This window comes from Coenobita brevimanus, chromosome 40 (assembly GCF_032717465.1).
Source record: "Coenobita brevimanus isolate Jiangsu-jjx chromosome 40, ASM3271746v2, whole genome shotgun sequence".
In the NCBI taxonomy this organism is placed as follows: Eukaryota; Metazoa; Arthropoda; class Malacostraca; order Decapoda; family Coenobitidae; genus Coenobita; species Coenobita brevimanus.
The window spans coordinates 24,141,079-24,161,335 of NC_136993.1; the positions used below are offsets into that span (position 1 = coordinate 24,141,079).

Consider the following 20,257-nt stretch of genomic DNA (forward strand, 5'->3'; position numbering starts at 1 on the left):
GACAGGAAGGGTTACTTAGTGACATCAAGCATCACGGGTGAATTAGAATGAGAACATACATTGCTGGACATACATGCTGATAGGTGACTGGCTTTCACGAATACCTCTCTAATCACAATTGGATACACAAATATGAATTAAGGATGGAAAAAAGAATGGAAGGTAGTGTTGAGTAAAAAGGAATGACTGATATACTGTACGTGGATAAGCGATTGATGAAAGAAGTGTTAGATTTTATGATAATTTCATATATGAAGATGGGTTATCGGATCACTATGTAGTTTTATCAGAATTGTGGATAGGGAGCAGGAATATCCTCTAATTCTGAACAATGTCCAACTTAAACCTGCATCATCTCTTGGGATTTATTTTGGAAAGTTCATTTTACCTCTCGTAAAATCTGCTTCCAAAAGATCAGGTGTGCTAAGCCGACTCCGTGCCTTCTTTGCACATGCACACTTGTTGACTTTATACACGGGTTTTATTCCCCCATGTCTAGAGTACAGCTCTCATGTGTGAGTGGGCTTTCCACATACAGCTCTTCCAAGTTCTTCTCATCAAGGTGTGGTCAAAAACTTTTCGTCTCACCGTCTCTCCACCTCTTACTGGCTCCTTTCAACTTGTATCTCTTCGCCTTACTGTTGTATCTTTATCTCTTTTCTTCACTGCTCCTTTGAACCGTCTGCTTGCATCCCTCCACCAGTACAGCTGGCACGAACAGTAGAAACCGTCTAGCAACAAACTCTCATACCTTTTCCGCACAATTCTTTAATGCAAGAGTTAACCGTTACTTCCAGTCCTTTACATATGCAATAAGTCAGCTCTGGAACTGTCTTCCACTGTCTGCATTTCCTACTGCCTATGGCCTCCAGTATTTTAAACGCAATGTGTCCAGAAATCACGAAATAAACGGATCTCTGCCATCTTGTTTTTGTTTTTTCTTGGAGGGAACAACATTGCGGGCTTCTGAGCTTTGGTTCCTACTTTCTTGCGTTAAAAAAAAAACTAATAATAAGGAAGAAGGTGAAGTACCCAGTGTAGAAACTGGAGGTAGATCTCAATGAAATAACGGCAGAGAATTTAAGTAAACACAGTGTAAGTTAGTGTAATGAAGCTATATGGAGAATTTTAAAGGAGGTAGTGTGTGTGTGTGTGTGTGTGTGTGTGTGTGTGTGTGTGTGTGTGTGTGTGTGTGTGTGTGTGTGTGTGTGTGTGCGATGGCAAGGGACACCTTAGTGGAGTGAAGAAATGAAAGTAGGGGTGGATGTAAGGAAAAGGGAATAATTAGAAGGAATGGCTAAAGAAGTGCAGGTAACAAAGTGGCAGACAGACAGAAAGGAAAGGGGAATGTAAAATGACTGAAAGCACAGAGTGGTAAAGAAAGTCTTATTTGAACACTCTCATGCTCATATTACTTTGGGAAAAGTAAAGAGAATGTTCGGAATGTTTTTCATCAGCAGAAATACAGAAAGCGGTACTAAAAGATCCAGGTCTTTGTTGATGCATGGAAGGGATAACTTAAGTCAACGTTATTGGCTGGTTATAGTGGATAGTGTTTTGATGCCGTACAAAAATCATGAAATAACTGACAACAAAGAACATTGCCTTCACATCCCACCATCATCTTCCTAACATGGAATCTGATGTATGCATTCAGCCAGCAGACACCTTTCCAAATTCATCCAACTCGTTCTAGATGGTGTCAGCCAAATGCAACCTCCATTATTACCCAAACTATTTGCAGCACACACGAGAAAAGTATTTGGTATGGTATCATACTATCTTAAGAAGTAAACTTTTAGTTGCAAACATAAGAGACATCGATATGAAATGACTGGCCAACTTCCTCTCAGACAGATAAATATTCTACCAACACCAGAAAACTAGAATCTGAGTCCCACTGGGCTCCGTCCTTCCACCCTCATTTTTCAGTCTTTCCCGGACGACCTGTCAACTCCCCCTCCCTCAGTAACAGTACTGTCCAGTGCCGATGGCATGGCAACGCATTCACTACACTCTCAACAAACATGGGGTCAACTCCAATATTACCTAAAAGAGAGTTTGCAAATGGTCTGACATATACTGCTGTGAGAAGATGCAAAAAAAAAAAAAAAAAAAAAGATGACAACTTGGTGATTTTTCACTATGAAAACACTTTTATTGTGTGTGTGTGTCCGACTCTGGGCATAGGCTTCACGGCCTGCACCCAAGGCCCAATTGTCTACCTACGTACCATACACCTCCACATGTCACCACTTCGGAGCTACAGCCCACCGTCCATGTTGAATACATGCTAGGGCTGTTTCATACAGGACTGGCGCATTGGTATTAGCGGGGATATTTCTACGACATGGCGCTGGTCTTCTGGTCGATCAGTCAAGTCTGCTTTAATGAAATTCAAATCCTTAAACTGTTCCCTGCCTCACCTGGGATTCGAGTCTGAGTTCATTAGGACTGCAGGTCACCTCTCTACCAATTAAGCCACCGCCTTACAAGGCTCTCATCAAATTTCAATCCTAAAATTTTCAAAACTAGACAAAAATACGGTGAAAAAAAGAGGTTGTCTGATGAAAAACTGCTAGTGAACTGACTTAGCAGCAGTGGCTGATAGCTTGCCTTGCTCCGAATGTGATTGGGAGCAAAACAAACTTTCAACCGGGGGGACATAGAGGGCCCTAATGATCGCTGAGTGTGGAAGTGGAAGAGCTAAGCTTGTCACAGTGTATTTTATTTGTTGCTCAAGCACTCTCATGCAAGTGGTTTCCTCCTGGGTTGGCTATAGAATGCCAGTTCTACCTTTCCCTTTCATTTTCATTAATTCTACTTCGCTTTCAGATGTACGGAACAGCTGTTTGTACGATTTTTTTTCTTTTTTCCTTGACAAACCTTGAAATAAAGAAAATTCTTGCATATATTGTTTGACTTTCTGAGCGCTCGTGCGCTCAGGCTGTCCAAGTGTGGATGTCATTATCTGATGTAGTAGAAAATAATATTCTTTAAAACGAAAGGAGGGACGTTAGAGGTCAGAATAAAAGTATCAGGTGACTGAAGGGAATGGATGGTAGTGTTTCTGGAAATAGATGAGCCACTGGAGTGATTCCAACATTCCAACCAGTTGCTGATTTTAGCAAGAGAACGGGATGTTGAAGGTCTTTCTGAAATGTATAAAATGAATGTCGTTTAGGAGTGCCAAAGACCTGTGTGTTGTTACTGCCAACCTAGAGAGGCGATAAAGTAATCACCTGCTTCTGTGTCTATGTCTGTGTGTGTGTCTATCTGTAAATATCTCAAAATCAAGTTGGCATATTATTCTCTAAATATTACCAAATATAGGAGTATAATTTTATCGGTCCCCCAGTGCTTCTTCAAAACCCAGCGTATATGACAACATATCCACTCAGTAGACCAACCATAATCTCATCCTTACCACTGAAGTTACCATTTAGGTTGATTTAATCGTCCATAGTGTAGAATGGTTATTGCAGTCTGCCAGGACTTACAATACTGGTCTAGAATGTGAGCTGTTTGCTGAATCGTTTAATCGACGCGGTTGGTAAAACAACCAACCAGAATACCTGATAATCCTAACCATAACACCTACATCTTGAACCTGTTCCTAACAAATAACCCATATGAATACACAGGTATGAGGTACTGTCACTACTTGGGTCCTCCGACCACAGTCTTATCAAAGCTTCATTGTCAGTTGTCCCAAACTTACCCATTCTGAAACAGGGTGACCAAATGACACTTTGATAGGACAGACTGGGATGGAATGGATTTAGAAATTATCTTGCTGATATTCAGTGGCAGTCTTTCTTCTCCACTGACATCATTTCCACCCAGTCCCATACGAGCTGGTAAGGAACAGTTCATACTCAGTCAACAATTTACTAAAAGATCAGACTCCCCAAAATGGTTTGACAGAGAAGCGACCCCAAAGTCCTTAGTGTATAGCTTTTACTTAGAATCAAAAGCATCTGAATCCCTGTCGATTTAAAAACTATAGAATCCATGCAAAACAGTAATAAATCTCCCCAAATCAAACTTTTTTCACAACTAAGCATCCATTTTATTAAACAGTCCTATTGACATTCGAATCTTCTGGTCAAGTCTCAGTTCTTTTGATAATAAAAAGTCATCATCCATTCCCCCACTAAAAACTTCAAATGGAAATACTATAAATGACCTGAGTGGAAAAGCGAACATCCGTGGCAGTACGTTTGAAAGAAATTCTACCTTAGAGGAAGTCAGTCAGAACGAAGCTGTACTTACTTTAAATTTTGACTCTCCCGAAACTGCTCCACTTAACATACGCAAAATCCATCCTAGATACGCAAAATCTATCCGAGACAGTACGCTAACCTACAAAGCTATAGGTCCAGATGGAATTCCTCCAATCGTTTTGAAAAAAAGGTTCCCCAGAACACTATTCTGTCCTGCAACTTTACTCAAACAATGCATACATACTTTTCCATCCCCTAATTCTTGGAAAGAAGCCAATATCCACCCAATTCCGCGGAAAGGAAGTTCCTTTGGCCCTTCTGAGTACAGGCCAATAGCTATCACATCTCCTGGTAAAGTATTTGAGACTGTAATTACTAAGGACATCATGTAACAAATTGAATCCAACAACTTGATTAGTGCCAGATAGTAGGGGTTTCGCCGTTAAAGATCCACTGTAGATACACTCATACCATCCATCAGTCAACTGTCCAGCATGGAGGAGCCCATGCAGTAGCCATTGATATTTCTAAAGCTTTTGATGGAGTGTGGCATCGTTACCTGCTGTCCAAACTCCCTTGCTATGGCCTATCATCTTTTGTTCTACTAATTTCCTCATATCCCACCAACAGAAAGATAGGAGTAAAAGTAGATGATGTATATTCTAATTTCCGCTCGATTAATGCCGGCACGCCACAAGGATAAGCCCTACTGTAGCTCCAACCCTATTCCTAATTTATCTTAATGATCTCTCATCTGTCACCCGTAATGCCAATCACTCATATGCAGATGACTCAACACTTCACAGTTTCGTCACACTTAAACACTCAGTCACAAGGTTTTTATATGTCTAACTCGCCACTCAGTACAGGAGTCTCCATAAATGAAGACTTATCTAAGATCACTGAATAGGGACAAAATAACATTGTCTCAATTAATGCTAGGAAAACGAAATACATAAAATTATCTAACAGACAGATATTGCCTGATTCCTGTTTTACCTGCAATGCTACTACTATTATTCCTATCTCAAAAAGTACTGAAATTCTTGGTGTCTCACTTAACAATACCCTCAGTTGGACCTCTCATGTTAGAGTACTTGCTAAAACCGGTTCAAGGAGACTTGGGTTATTTTAGAGAATCCCCAAATCCTCCACTGATGAGCAGTTAGCTATTACTTATAAGAGTCATGTTCGCTCTCACGTGGAATATTGCTCACCCTTGTGTAGTGGATGTGGAGAGATTGAACTAAAACAACGGGACAAAATTCGGAACATAGTTGTAAGAATTATTGATAGCCTTGCAGTTATAAATGAACCACCTCTCCTACAAGTAAGAAGGAATGTTGCCTCCCTTGCATTATTTTACAGATTCTTTTGTGGCAAAGGCGCAGACAAAGTTGCATCCATTGTGCCCCCGCTCAATGCCTCCCCTCGTGCTACACGGGCATCTGGTAGTGCTCATGACTGGACCGTCGCACTACCTTATTGTAGAACTTCTATCAGAATTCTTTTATTCCCCGAACTGCATCTCTATGAAAATAGCTTCCCCAGAAAAGTCTTTCTTCATTCAGCTTAACCCCTTAACCGCGGGTATTGTTTTGGTCTGACTGTCCTCTCCCGCGGGGGTTTCAGCCAAATGTAAACAAACCTTTAAACCTTAATAACTCTGCACAGAATAAAGCTAGAGAAAAAAATAAGGTACCATTAGAAAGTACAAACCTTCAGCTTTCCATTGATGTAGGTTTCATGACTTCGTTGACTTTCACAGGACGGGGAGAGCCGTTAGAAGTGAGGGGTGTGAAATAACTATTTTACGCCCCACACACCAGTACCAAATGCCAACCACTCTCTCATAATAGTAATATAAACATATATGAACACTGTACATACGATAAACACCCACTCTGTGTTCACTGAGGTAGGTAAAAGGCACTTCCCTGCGGCTGCGCCCGCTCTTCACTGCGGCTGCGCCTCACTTCACTGCGGCGGCACCCGCTCACTGACGTTTCCTGCGATCTTTTCATTCTTTCTAACTTCTAATATTATTTTACATATAATATGGGCAATGTACATTATATTTACAATGCACTTATTACTATATTGCGTCACTGGCGCATCACAGAATTACATAAGTGCCGCAGAATTCCACAAGTGCCGCAGATTCTCTTATTACAATATCACTTATTATACTGGCCAATATTTCCTTTATTTTCTAGGCAAAATATCCCTTATTACTACATTATCCATTATACAATTATTGGCAAAGCACGTCACTGTCGCATCACTATATATCACTGTCACTTTCAGTATTTACTCAGAGAGTGGTACTCGGCAAAGCACGGAGTTACACATAGAGCGACTTGGCATTCAAGGCACTGGTGTGTGCTCATTTTTCTCGTCGTAGGCCTTCGTGTGGTGGTTGAACATACTCTGCAGCGGCCCTGTGACAACCTGCCGCCTGCTTTAGGAGGCAATTTCACAAGCTGGTGCCGGCTCATGTAATTGCGGCACTCAAGACGATCAGGTTGTGTGTCAGAGTGTCGCCTCGGGATCAATGCCGTCACCTGACCAAATCGTTCAAGTAGCTGCTGCACGACAGTCTTGGAAAACTGTCTCAGTGATGGTTGCCTTATGCCCCCGACTTGTGTCTTGTAAAGAATGAAGGCATTGAGCATGCACATATCGAGCATGTGCAGGCAAGCCTTCCTGTACCATCGGATGTTTCTCCTGAGACAGTCTATTTCGCCAATCATCATATCAGACTTATCAACGAGTCTCATATTTACATTATAATCAATGACGGCATCAGGCTTCATGATTGGCTCTCCCGTCCTGTAGCTGACCTTCCCAGTTCTCTTCATTTCCCCCTTGTGGATGGTGCTGATCATATTGACAACCTTCTTGTCATGCCACCTGATCGCAAGAAGCTTGTCTGACTTCTTCAGGTGAACATCTCCCCTGGATGATGATGATGCTTCGGGGAAACTAGGCCACTCTTTCCTATAGCTCCGTACAGTGCCAACAGTGCCAATGCCGTGTTCAGCAAGGTATTTGGAGAGTTTCGGTGCTGTGTAATGATTGTCTGTGTACAGCACATGATTACCACCAAAATACCTCTCCATCAGCACTTTTACAATGGAGCCAGAGAAGCCAAGGGGGTCTTTCCTGTTCACATCCATTGTGCTAGCCGAGTAAATGACAAAATCCATTATATACCCCGTCTCACAGTCACACAGCACAAAGAACTTTATCCCAAAGCGGTGGCGATTGCTGGGGATGTACTGCCTGAATTTGAGACGTCCTCTGAACAATACCAGGGACTCGTCTATGACGACTTTCTGCATAGGCCTGAAAAATCGCATAAATCGATCCCTAATCTTGTTGAGGAAATCCCTCACTTTCCACAAAGGGTCAGTTTGGGACGGGTTGTCATTATCAGCGAAGTGCAGGTATCCAAGCAGCTGTCGGAACCGATCCCGTGACATATACTTCCCGAATATGGGGATAGTAGTTTATGTCATCCACAAGCCAGTACTCCTCCAACTCATGTCTCTTTATATGGGGCATCAAAAACATGAGTGCAAAAAAAACATACAGCTCTCTGATCCCGACAGGCAACCACGACACTTGCTTTGGCGAGCCAATAGGTCCCAGCCCTTGTGCTGCACACTGAGTTGCATACCTATTGGTCTCATCGCTGACATGCTGCACAATTTCATCATCAAGGAAGGCCAGGAAGTAATCAACAAACTCATCACCTGCGTTGCATGGGAAGGCAGGCTGTATTCCAGCATTTGTCATATCAAACGGTGGATTGTGTGGCTGGAAATCTCCACCGTCAGTCCAAACAAATGCATCAACTTGCCCTGTGCGTGGTTCAGTGGCAGGGGCAGGTTGCATTTCACTCGTTTCCCCGTGAGAAGGAGCTGATGTAGAGGCAATGGGTGAGGCAGGAGGTGAGGCAGGAGGCAAGCGGGAGGTGGGTGAGGCAGGAGGCAACGGGGAGGGGGGTGAGTGCGGGGGCGGTGAGTGGGGGGGTGGCGCGGGTGAGGGAACTGAGCGGGGGGCAGGCGGGGGGGTTTCTGACCTGGTGCGTGGTGAAACTTGACCCTTTCTACCCCGCTTATCACCTTGCTTATCGCCTCGCTTATCGCCCAGCTTTGCCCTCCAACTGCCACGCATCCCCTTTGTTCTAGGCCTGCCTGCACGGCCTGCCTTTCCTCGCTTTGCAGGCTATGGTAATTCGTACTCCTCAGATGATGTAGACTGTGGAGAGGGCACGACAGATGATGATGATGATGATGTGAGGGCAATTGGGCTAGGGGAACGGGAAATTGATGGGAAATGCGTACTAGGGCCTGGTGTGGGAGACGTGAGCCTGCGCTTCACTCCCTTCCCACGTGCAATACCAGATTTGCCCATAGGAGCCTTTCCTTTCCTAGAGTAAGTTGGGGGTGGTGGGGGGGAATCAACACGATCACTTTCATCACTCTCACTATCAATGGAAAATGGTTCACCACCAATCACTGCCAAATCATCACTGCTTGCTGTGAGTGTGTCACTTTCACTGCCACAATCAAGAGTAGTACTTACTGTTTTGTCCAGCTCAGTTCTAATTTCAGGAGTGCTCAACCCCTTCTGCCTCACCGTCGGCAGTTCCTTTACCGGTGTAGAGGTAGAGGGAACACTAGCACTAAACATTGTAGAGGAGGAAGCGAGCGACGATGAGTCGGGACGGAGCGCCATTATCACGCACAGAGCTGGACAGATACTGACTGACGCGGGTCAGGGCAGGGGTGGGGGGGGTCCCCTCGGGGTTGGAGGAGGGAGGTGTGGGATGGCTGGCGTGAAAGAACTCGACAGCTACTCTTGCGTGAGAATATTTGCGCGCCGGGAAAACGCGCGGTGTTCAAAATATTCACGATCATTCCAGAATGCCACCCGCGGTTTGGTCCAGTTTTGTCGCCGTCATTCTGGAATGACACCCGCGGTTAAGGGGTTAAAGCAGTTAAATCCAACTGTACACAAATTTTTTATGAGTGTAGGACACCTTTCATCTGGTGTATGGATTTATTTTATTTTTTTTATTTGGTTTTCCGTACTCAGTTCATCTTGTGTAAAAAAAAAAAATGTATCAAAACAATGTGGGCAGTTACCCAGGATATCAGAGTTTGGCGAAGCTTTGATAATATGCCTCCAACTGCCAGAGGAATATTATTATTATTATTATTATTTATTTTTTTTCAATAGACGAACGCAAAGAGATTCTGAAACATAATGGACGAAATTCTAAGGCTTGTATATTTTGTCATGTTTTGTTTTATTTTGTCATATTTTTTTTATTTTGTCAAATTTTGTCATATTTTCTTTATGTTGTCATACTTTGATGATAGGTGGGGGCGCCCATCATCCACCCACTAACTGTAGTGATACCCTGATTTTAGGGTAGCTCTACAATGCGTGGCAAGTCAAATGATTTCCTGTAAACCAGGAAGGCATTTACAATGCTGGGTGGTAACCTTATAACCAATCAACACGTGTTCCCTATGTGAAAAAAAGTGGGTTTGTGGAGGGTTAGTGCCCCTCCCTGGAACACAACTAACTAAAAATACGAACAACAAGCCTTAGACCAGGACTGACCAACAGGTGATGACTAAGGACCGAACAAAGAACATGATACGGATTATGACGGAATGTAAGGGGTGCAAATGATGAGGTGAAAGACAGAGAGATTGTCCAGGTGCTTAAGAGTGCAAAAGTGGATATATGTGGATTAACTGAAACTAAATGGTAAGGTGAGAGTGTGAGAGAATGGGAGTATGGATGGGGTATATATGTGCAGAAGTAGGTGAGAATGAGAGGGCAAAAAAAGTAGTGTGTATTATTGTGAATAACAGATGGAAGGAGAATATAAGAGAGATCAGTTGGCCAAAAGATTGTGTGGGTAAAATTTAAAGCTGGACTACAAATGAGCGCGATTGTGTGCCTGTATGTGCCAACGCAAGATCGTTAAAGCAGAGTGAGAGAAAAGTTCTGGATAAATGTGGAAGTGTGCATGCAAAAGTTTGAAAGGAATGAAAGAGTGTGTTTGATTGGAGATATGAATGGAAAAGTAGGGAATGGGAAGGGGGATGGAGTAGTTGGTGAGTGGGGTGTGCCTGCAGAGATGGATGAGAATGGCAGTGCTTTAGTGGACTGTTCCGGGAGGGAGTTGGTGATAACTAATACCCTCTTCAGGCACAAAATGATCCACAGGTATACATGGCGAGTGATGAGAAGGGTGGGCGGTGAACTGAATGAATGGAAGGCAATGATTGATTTGTGTGTGTGGATGAAAGGATGAGAAGGTGTGTAATGGATGCGAGAGTATATAGAGGATGGGGAAGTGGACTTTCGGATCACCACTTGGTGGTGGTCAGAATTAAAGCCCAAATAAAATGGAAAAATAGAAGAAGGAAAAGACAGGAGGAAGTAGCTCATACAAGAAGGGTGGAAAAGTTACAAGAGGATGGAAAAAAGACAAAATAGAGGAGTGAAGTGGATGAGCGATTGGGTTAATATAGACTGGGGCAGATAGGGGATGTGGAGGGTGTGTGCAAGATATTCACAGGAAAAATCTGCGCAGCATGTGAGGTGGTGTATACGGTGAAGAGAAGACGAAAGGGGGTGCAGGGAACAGCATGATGGACTGAAGAGATGAGAGAGGCTGTGGCACAAAAGAAGAAAGCATACAGTGAGTGGATGAGAAACAGGTGCGTGGAAAAAGTTGCGAGATGGAAGAGAAAGTTATATGTAGAGAGGAAGAGAGAGGTGAAAAGAGTAGTAAGAGAGAGTAAGAAGAGAGTGGATGAGGAATTTGGAAGGAACTTGAGTGTACAGTGGAGGGAATGTAGGAAAATGTTCTGCAAAGAGGTAAAGAAAGTTAGACAGCGTGTCAAAGGAGTTAGTTGGGGAGTGAAAGATAAAAATGGCAGATTACTAGTGGAAAAGGGAGAAAAATTGAGCAGATGGAGAGAACACTTTTAGGAATTGTTGAACATAGACGATGAAAGTAATGCACGTATAAGTGGCTGGGGAATGGCTGGGAGAAGAAGAGATGTGAGAAGAGAGGAAGAAATCAGTAGGATGGAAGTTGTGGAAGCAATGAAGAAAGTTAAAATGGGAAAAGCCCCAAGAATTGATGGAGTGTGTGGTGAAATGCTGAAGTATGGGGGAGAGGTAGCAGCAGCATGGATGTGAAAGATGTGCAGATTGGCATGGGAGGAAGGTAGAGTCCCGGATGATTGGAAGTCAGGTATAATTATTCCCTTTTTCAAAGGAAAAAGGACATTTGTCTTCTTAGTCTAATAGGAAAAGTATATGGTTGGATACTTATTGACAGATTTAGGGAAATAACAGAGGAATTAGTTGAAGAACAGAGAGGTTTTAGGAAGGGAAGAGATTGTGTACATCAGATATTCATTCTTAGATCATTAGTGGAAAAGATTCTAGGGAAGGGAAAGAAGTTGTTTGCGGCCATCATGGATTTGGAGAGAGCATATGACAGGGTGGATAGACAAGGATTGTGGAAAGTATTAAGAATACATGGAGTAGATGGGAAGTTGTTGAGGACCGTGAAGAGTATGTAAGAGGGTGCTAAGGCTGCAGTGCATGTGGATAGTGAACTGAGAGAATTTTTCTATTTGAAGGTTGGATTGAAACAAGGATGTGTCATGTCTCCACGGCTGGTCAATCTGTATATGGATGGTTATAAAAGTGATACAAGGTAGGGCAATGGATGTTGGAGCAGCTCTAAAGAGAGAGGGCAGTGTCTGGAAACTATGCGTACTGTTGTTTGCAGATGATACTGTGTTGGTAAGTGAAGACGAAGAGGAGCTGCAAGGCTTGGTGGATGAGTGTGGAAGAGTGTGTAAGAATCGGAATCAAAAGGCGAATGTAGGGAAGAGTAAAGTTATGGTCTTCAAGAGAAGTGAGGTCAGTGAATATACGGTGAGGCTGGATAAGGAGAAAATGAAAAATGTGAGTGCATTTAAGTACTTGGGTAGTGTGATGATTAAAGATGGAAGTTTAGAGGATGAAGTGCTTGAAAGGGTACAACAAGGAAGAAAGGTTGCTGGTTCCTTGAAAGCAGTGATAAGAAACAGGGAAGTGAGCATGGAAGTGAAAAAGCAACTACATGACAGTATTGTGATACCAACTGTAACGTATGGAAGTGAAGGTTGGCCTTTGTTGGAGGGACAGAAGTCAAGGGTGAGAGCAGTGGAAATTAGTTATCTAAGAGGAGTAAGTGGAGTCACATGGAGAGACAGACTGACAAATGAGGAAGTAGTGAGAGCAGTGGAAATGAGTTATTTGAGAGGTGCATGTGGAGTCACATGGAGAGACAGACTGACAAATGAGGAAGTGAAGGAGCGTTGTGGTGTTGATTTGGATGTGATAGGAAGCGTTATGAGAAACACACTGAGTTGGTTTGGGCATGTGGAGAGGATGGAGAGTGACAGACTGACGAGGAGAGTGTATATGAGTGGGGTGGAAGGGGGAGAAGGAGGGGGAGGCCAAGGATGAGATGGAGGCAGGGAGTGGAGAGGTATGAGAGAGAAGGGGGGTGAGCTGGGAACAGGGTAATGAAATAGCAGGGGACAGGGGGACATGGAGGTGATTTGTTTGTGGCCACCCCTTACGGGATTGGGGAGTCTGGCAACAGACAGATAGACAGATTTTTGTTATCGGCTGCCTAGCAAGGCAATAATGAAATTGCCTGCATGTGTGTGTGTGTGTGTGTGTGTGTGTGTGTGTGTGTGTGTGTGTGTGTGTGTGTGTGTGTGTGTGTGCGCGCGCGTGTGTGTGTGACCAAAATATCTCAAAATGGAGTGGGCAAATTGTACCCCAACTTTCTGGGCAATATCCCGGGATACATGGCTTGAGCTTATTAGATTTTGGCGATGCTGCAATGACATGCCTCTGATTGCCAGAAGATTACTTATCTTTTTTCAGTGATGGTGGACGATACACATTCTTGGTTGAATGCTTTGACTGTCCTTGCAAACGTGTCAGTGGTTTAGATAAGAATAAAAATGGGGTATTTAAGTAGGCAAAGAAGTGAGATTGGGAAGATGTGGTTGAACTGGAAGGAAAAGGGAAGGGATGAATACTGGGAAAAGTACAAGTGATATTCTCGGAAAACAGTAAACTAGTTTTAAGAAGTATACAGATGTGTGGGAACGAGTACAGGAAAGTGTCGAAAACTGAGGGGGGGAAAAATGTGCAAAATTAAATGTTAACAGATGTTGGGGTGTCCAAATGGCACTTTGATAGGGCGGACTGGGATGGTTTTAGAAATTATGGTGTCCGCAAAAAGTATAGAGTGTTCATCGAAGAAGCCAATGAGAAAAAGCTCTAAGAGTTTGCGGTTTGCAGCCCAGTCTCGCAGCTGAGCAAAATTCTCGTATGTTTGACAACTCAGACACACCAGGAAAAGTAGACGACCTTCAGTGAATCAGTTCCCGCCTCAGTGCTCTTTGAGTTACACTGAAGAGTGTGTTGGTGCTGCGTGCTCCCATACCAATACCATCTACTTTCGCTTGTTAACTGGGCACTGCAGTTCTCACATCAGTACACCCAGATGGCCCCTACCAACTCAGTGCCGAAGAAAAGGCTCGGAATTTGGCCCAGAAGGCCGAAGATGTGTCAACAAAGGAAACAGCAACCTGCGACACGTCATCTGTTCCACGCCTCATCCACGAGATCACAAATGTGTTGTGCATAGACACGGCCATAGAACACTTCAGGAACCTTGCTGACTCCATGTCAGGCACCTGAAAAGGGTCATAAATGCAAAGAGGACATCCACATTCCACTAGTGCACTCTCAAAAGCACTCATAAAGGCAGCTCAAAGAGCAATGAGTCAGGAATCGAAGGTCGTCTTGTTTTCCTAGTGTGTCTCTGAGTTACCAGACTTGTGGTAGTTTTAGCTGGCTGTGAGACTAGACTGCACACTGCAAAAACTTAGAGTGCTTTATCCCATTGATTTCTACGTCGGGCACCCTATACTTTTTGTGGACATTGTATTTTGCTGATATTCCATGGCAGTCATTCTTCTCCACTGACATCAGTTCTACCCAGTCTCACATTAATGATTTAATAGAAGGTGGTATGGAACTATTCATACCAAGTCAAAATTTCATTAAAAGATTGGACTTTCCAAAATGGTTTGATTGCAACTTTGCCTCAGCAACAACCCTGAAGTCATTAGCATATAACTCTTGAACTTAAAACACACACACACACACACACACACACACACACACACACACACGTGAATCGCTCAGTAAGTATTATGAAATTGCTAGAAACCATGCAAAAGCAGTAAAAAATGTTCGCTAAATCAAACTTTCTTCACAACCAAGCATCCAAATTACAGTATTAAACAATCCAAATGACAATAGAACATTCTGGTCAGCCCCCAATTCTTTCAATAATAGTTTTAACAAGTCATCACCCAGTCTCCCATTAAAATCTTCAGATGTTAACGATACAAATGACCTGTGTGATAAGGAGAACATACTTGCCAATACGTTAGCCAGTAATTCTACTTTAGAGGAAGTCATCCAGAACGTCCCTGTACTAGAACTTGACTCTCCAGAAATTGTAGCACTTAAGAGACACACTAGATATGTAAAATCTATCCTAGACAATTTACCAACTAACAAAGCTCCAGGTTCAGAAGGAATTCCAACAATTGTTTTGAAAACGTGTTCACCTGAAATTCCTCCTGTTCTAGCTAAATTATTCAGACTATCATTCATTATTCCTCATTCCCCGATTCTTGGAAAGAAGCCAATACCCACCCAATTCCGAAGAAAGGAGGTTCCTCTAACCTTTCTGATTACAGACCAATAACTATCATGTCTTCACTTGGTAAAGTATTTGAGACTGTAATTAATAAGCACAGAGTTGAACATCTTGAATCTCCTTAGTGACAGTATGGTTTTCGCCACGAAAGATCCACTTGTGATATACTCAATCTCCTGACTCGTACCATCCATCAGTCAATTGACCAATATGGAGAAACTCATGCAGTGGTCCATGATATTTCAAAAGCTTTTGATAGTGTGTGGCATCGTTTCCTGCTATCCAAACTCGCTTGCTATGACCTAATGTCTTTTGTTCCTCTGATTTCCCTATATCTCAGTGGCAGAAAAGTAAGAGTTAAAGTAGATAATATAGTTTCTAATTTCCACTCGATTAATGTCAGCGTGCCACAAGGATCAGTTCTGGCTTCATCCCTATTCCTAATTCATATTAATGATCTCTTGTCTGTCACTCATAATCCCATCCATTCATTTGCAGGTGACTCTACACTCACAGTTAATTCACATTTAAACACCCAATCACAAAGTTCAGTATCTCTTACTCACTACTCAGTACAGCAATCTCCATAAATCAAAACTTATCTAGATCACTGAATGAGGACAAAATAACATTGTCTCATTTATTGCTAGTAAAATTAAATACTGTATACATAATTTACTAATAGACAGATATTGCCTGGTTCCTATATTACCTTCAATACTACTAAAATTCCTATCTCAAAAAGTATTGGAATTTTCGGTGTTTCACTTAACAATACCATCAGAAGTGATCTAACATCAGCTGGACTTCTCATGTTAGATCACTTCTTAAAACCTCATCAAAAAGAATCTTGGATTGGAGGAGCAGCTAACTATAATTTACAAGAGTCATATATGCTCTCAGCAGGAATATTGCTCACCCTTGTGGAATGGATGTGGAAGGCTGGCACTAAAACAACTAGACAAATTTCACAACAAGGCTGTTAGAATTATTAATAACTCTACTATTACAAATGAACAACCTCCCCTTCAAGTAAGAAGGAATGTTGCCTCCCTTGCATTATTTTACAGATACTTTTATGGCAAAAGCTCAAACGAAGTTGCATCCATTGGGCCATCTCTCCATGCCTTCCCCTGTGCTACACAGGCATCCGGTACTGTACAACTCATGACTGAACTGTCATACTGACATATTGTAGAGCTTCTGCCTATCAGAATTCTATTATTCCCTGAACTGCATCTCTTTGGAACTCGCTTCCCCAGGGTGGTTTCTTTGCAAACTTCAACCTACGGCTGTTCAAGTCTAAGTGTTACAGAATTTTTATGAATGGAGGACACCTGTAATCTGGTATGTGGATTTTTTTTATTCATTTGTTTTTCCTTTTACTGTTGTTATTTTAAAAAATGTAAAAAGGAATAAAAGGCATGGAAAGGAGAAGAAAAAGAAATGAATGAGAAGGCATTCTAAAATGCTTTTACAGCTGACTGTTGACTCTATAAGTATTCACTTACTTGTGCCAAATGGATAGTTTACTATACTCTTTTTACTCTAACGTGGCCTAAAATTACCATCTCTTTATCTTGAATGCTGAGCTGTAACAACAGATTAACTCTAGAAGTGCTATGGAAAGAATGCAGAGCCATGGCATTATCTTTTCCTGCCACTCACCTACATGAACCAACCTGCAGAAAGACGAAAATCTGTGCCAGGTTAGGATAAAAAAGGTATAATACTGTGAAGTGAGATGCATTGTGTACTACCTTAATTCCAGTCCCACATGTGCCTCTTTAACCTGCCGCATCCCAGTAACATAAGGGGGTGTTGCAACGTTTTGTCACACTCAGTCCTGACAACATACCCATACGTTTTGCAATTGCGAGGTCAATCATTTGCACATTATTCAAAATTAGAGCAGGATTTTTGGTACGTATACATGGGACACCATCTTCTACCTGCCGCCAGGTGGGGACACGGCCTTATCCCGCGTGACTCTCCTCCCCCCCCCTGCACGCCATTGTCTCGGCAACTCACCTGTTAGGAGTGACCTGGCTAGTAAAGACATGTCGCGCCACGGTATGAAATTGAAAGAGAGAGTGATTCCCCAATCGATGACGATGTGGAGGACAAATATTATGTGGTGCCAGAGGAAGAAACGAGCAGAAATGACGAGGAGATAACGTTGCCAAGAAAGGTGCCAGTATGTTGTGTTCAATGAGTGAAACAACGCTTATATCGCCTATATTGATGTGTCAAAACCAATATATTCCTGTACTACATATAAATTCGTACCAATTGAACAAATATCTACCTATTCTGAGTGGTTTGCAATAATTACCACTATCATAGAAACGCGACACCCGCAGCGCGGCTGTAGAGAACACGGTACCAGGTATTTAAAGGGTCACCCGTACAGCCCATTTCTAAGTTCAAGTGAGCACTTTTTCTATGATTTGCCATTGTTTCTCACAAAAAGTGGAGGTTTGAGCCAAAAAAAACTCCCAAATCGGTTGAGATTGGGGTGAGTCATTGGTGAAAAATTGGTTAGGACGCAGCGGGTAACCACGTTTCCATTAAATTGCAAATATTCCCATCTGAACCATGTGGTCCAGCCCCCTTATTTTGTTGCACTGGAGAAATTGCATCAAAAGCTTTATGATACAACAATGTTGTATACTATGTTTTTGGTTTTTGCCTTATATACTTAAGAGGACAGTATACTAAAATTTGTAAGATACATCAGATATATCATAATAAAGCTTTTTAGAACTGTTAAAGGATTAACATTCAATAGCTCATTTACTGCGTGGCTTTGTTTTTTAACTGTATCTTCTTTCTTGTTTGTTTTAACCCTTCGTTAGTCAGGTGGGATGTTTTGGCACCCCATATTTTTTTAAAAGCTCATATTTCCGAGCCGGTAATTCGAATATTTCTCTGTTCCAGTACTCTTCTGATTCAGTGAGGGGAGGGAGCATGTGGATTAGTTTAGTCCTGCCTCTGCTATAGTGAGAGAGAGGGGAACTTCCTCCCCCCCGGGGGGTGTCCAGTCACCCCATCAAACTAACCATTTAGATCATATTGTGATATAAATTTTTTTTTATCTTATTTTTGCATACTGTTTATCATTATTCTGATTTTAAAAATCACAAAATGTATTTTCCTGTGCGTGTTTACCTGAACAATGAGATATGAGTGTATTTGTTATATTTTTACTGATATAATTTATTATATTTTATTATTATCAATTAATAAACACCACCTACAAGGCATGTAATCTTTTCATTAATGATTGCAGAGATATGCTGAAGCGGCAGTATGAATATATTTTACATGTTAGTAACATTACATGTAATTTTGTATTGGGGTGTTGTAACATCCCACGGGACTAACCACGTTTGAATACCCCACAGGACTAACGAAGGGTTAAGGTCATATAAATGCCTAATTTACAAGCCTACTTTATTCCCATAAACGATTATTTACTACCCAGGGCGAACACACAGTGTTACAATAGGCCAGACAGTTATTTGTCTCCATAGTAGGGTGTCATATTTAGATGCAAAAATATCCCTAATAACGGCCATGCCCCTTTGGCCTTCACTAACGATTTTCGGAAACCACTACAGACATCTTGTCACACCACACACCATACCACCTTTTCACACCACTTCACACAAACTCTCCTTCCCACACCATACTACATCAAGGATATTAACAGAAGAATCCTGAAACTCCGGCATCTAGAATCTTGGTATTTTTCATTAGCCAATTTTTATTAGCCTTAGGATTATGTTAATGGAGAGGTATTTATATAGCCTTCATTAACACTGGCAGTATAACCTCAAAATAACTATCTGGGACCTACGCTTGAATGATCAGAATGAGGACACAGCCTGACATATAGTATGTTGATTATTACCACATGATTTATAGCTACCACTTAGGTGCATGGCGTGACAATATTGGCATTTTTTTTTTTATTAAATCTACGAAAAACATTTCAAGAAACAAAATAACCACTCTAACACATCCGAACTTGTAAGAAATGTTTACTTAAAAATCAAACGGTACATTGGAGTTTCTGATTCTGAGAATGTTAGCAATTTCATAATTACAGGACTTTCCTAGACTGATTTAAATTGTTGGAGTGTAATAATAATGTACATAAAAAAAAAAAACAGTTTCAGTGAGGTAAATGATGCTGAGCAGTTGGCTAACAGTTTTGGGAATCATACATGATACTAGAAATGAAATATAAGATAAGTGATAGCAGACTGATAGTAGGAGTAGATTGTAGCACCAGTCGAGCAGGGCAGTACTCCATAGGTGGATGGAAAGCTGATGAAGGGAGAGCTGGAGCTCCCGTTTCATCAGCCCTCGGGATTAGGTCCCGACCATCCCCCTTTTTCAGTGTCTCAGTAGCACAGAGAGTAGACCAGCATGCTCTCCAATACAAGTTTCTAAAACTATCAACACCAAACTACATGCACAGTACACACCACACTTCCTTTTCAAAATTTTCAAAAAATGGCGTCGAATAACATAGCCTCGGAGTCCCCAGGGGGGAGAGGAACATAAATGCCTCCACCTTCAGCCCCTCTCCAGGTGACGACTCAAGGTGTCTGGAACCACTGTCTGACTCTTCTTCTTCATTTCTGCAACATTCATGGCCTTTCCTCTAACTTTCGCACTGTTGAGCACCACCTCTCCTTCTCTAAACCTAACCTTCTTTTCCTAACTCAGACTCAGCTGTCTGAGGCAACTGACAGCAGACCCTTCTCTGTATCATCCTACTTTCTCTATACTCATTTCAAAGCCAAAGGTGGCTGTTGTGTATATATACGCAACAACTTATCTTGCTCTCGTGTTCCTGCACTCGATTCTTCTGAATTCTCTACACTCTGGCTTCGGCTTTCCTGTCATCCTCTGACTAAATATATCTCTGCTGTCTACTTATCTCCTAATTCTACTGACTATCAAAAATTCTTTGACTGTCTTACATCTACGAAGGAACACATTCTATTCATTTCTCCTTTCTCTGAAATCTCCATTCTTGGAGATTTCAATGTTCACCACCACCTTTGGCTCTCCTCTCCTTTCACTGATCCACCTGGTGAACAAGCCTACACCTTTTCTATCCTTAATGACCTAGAGCAGCTTGTACAGCACCCTACCCGTATCC

General features: G+C 42.1%; 1 protein-coding gene across 1 annotated transcript in view; it reads right to left on the bottom strand.

The window, feature by feature from the left end:
* Positions 1-20,257, bottom strand: part of LOC145396992 (ionotropic receptor coreceptor Ir76b-like) — a 155,373-nt gene that overhangs the window by 83,135 nt on the left and 51,981 nt on the right. The window lies entirely within an intron of this gene.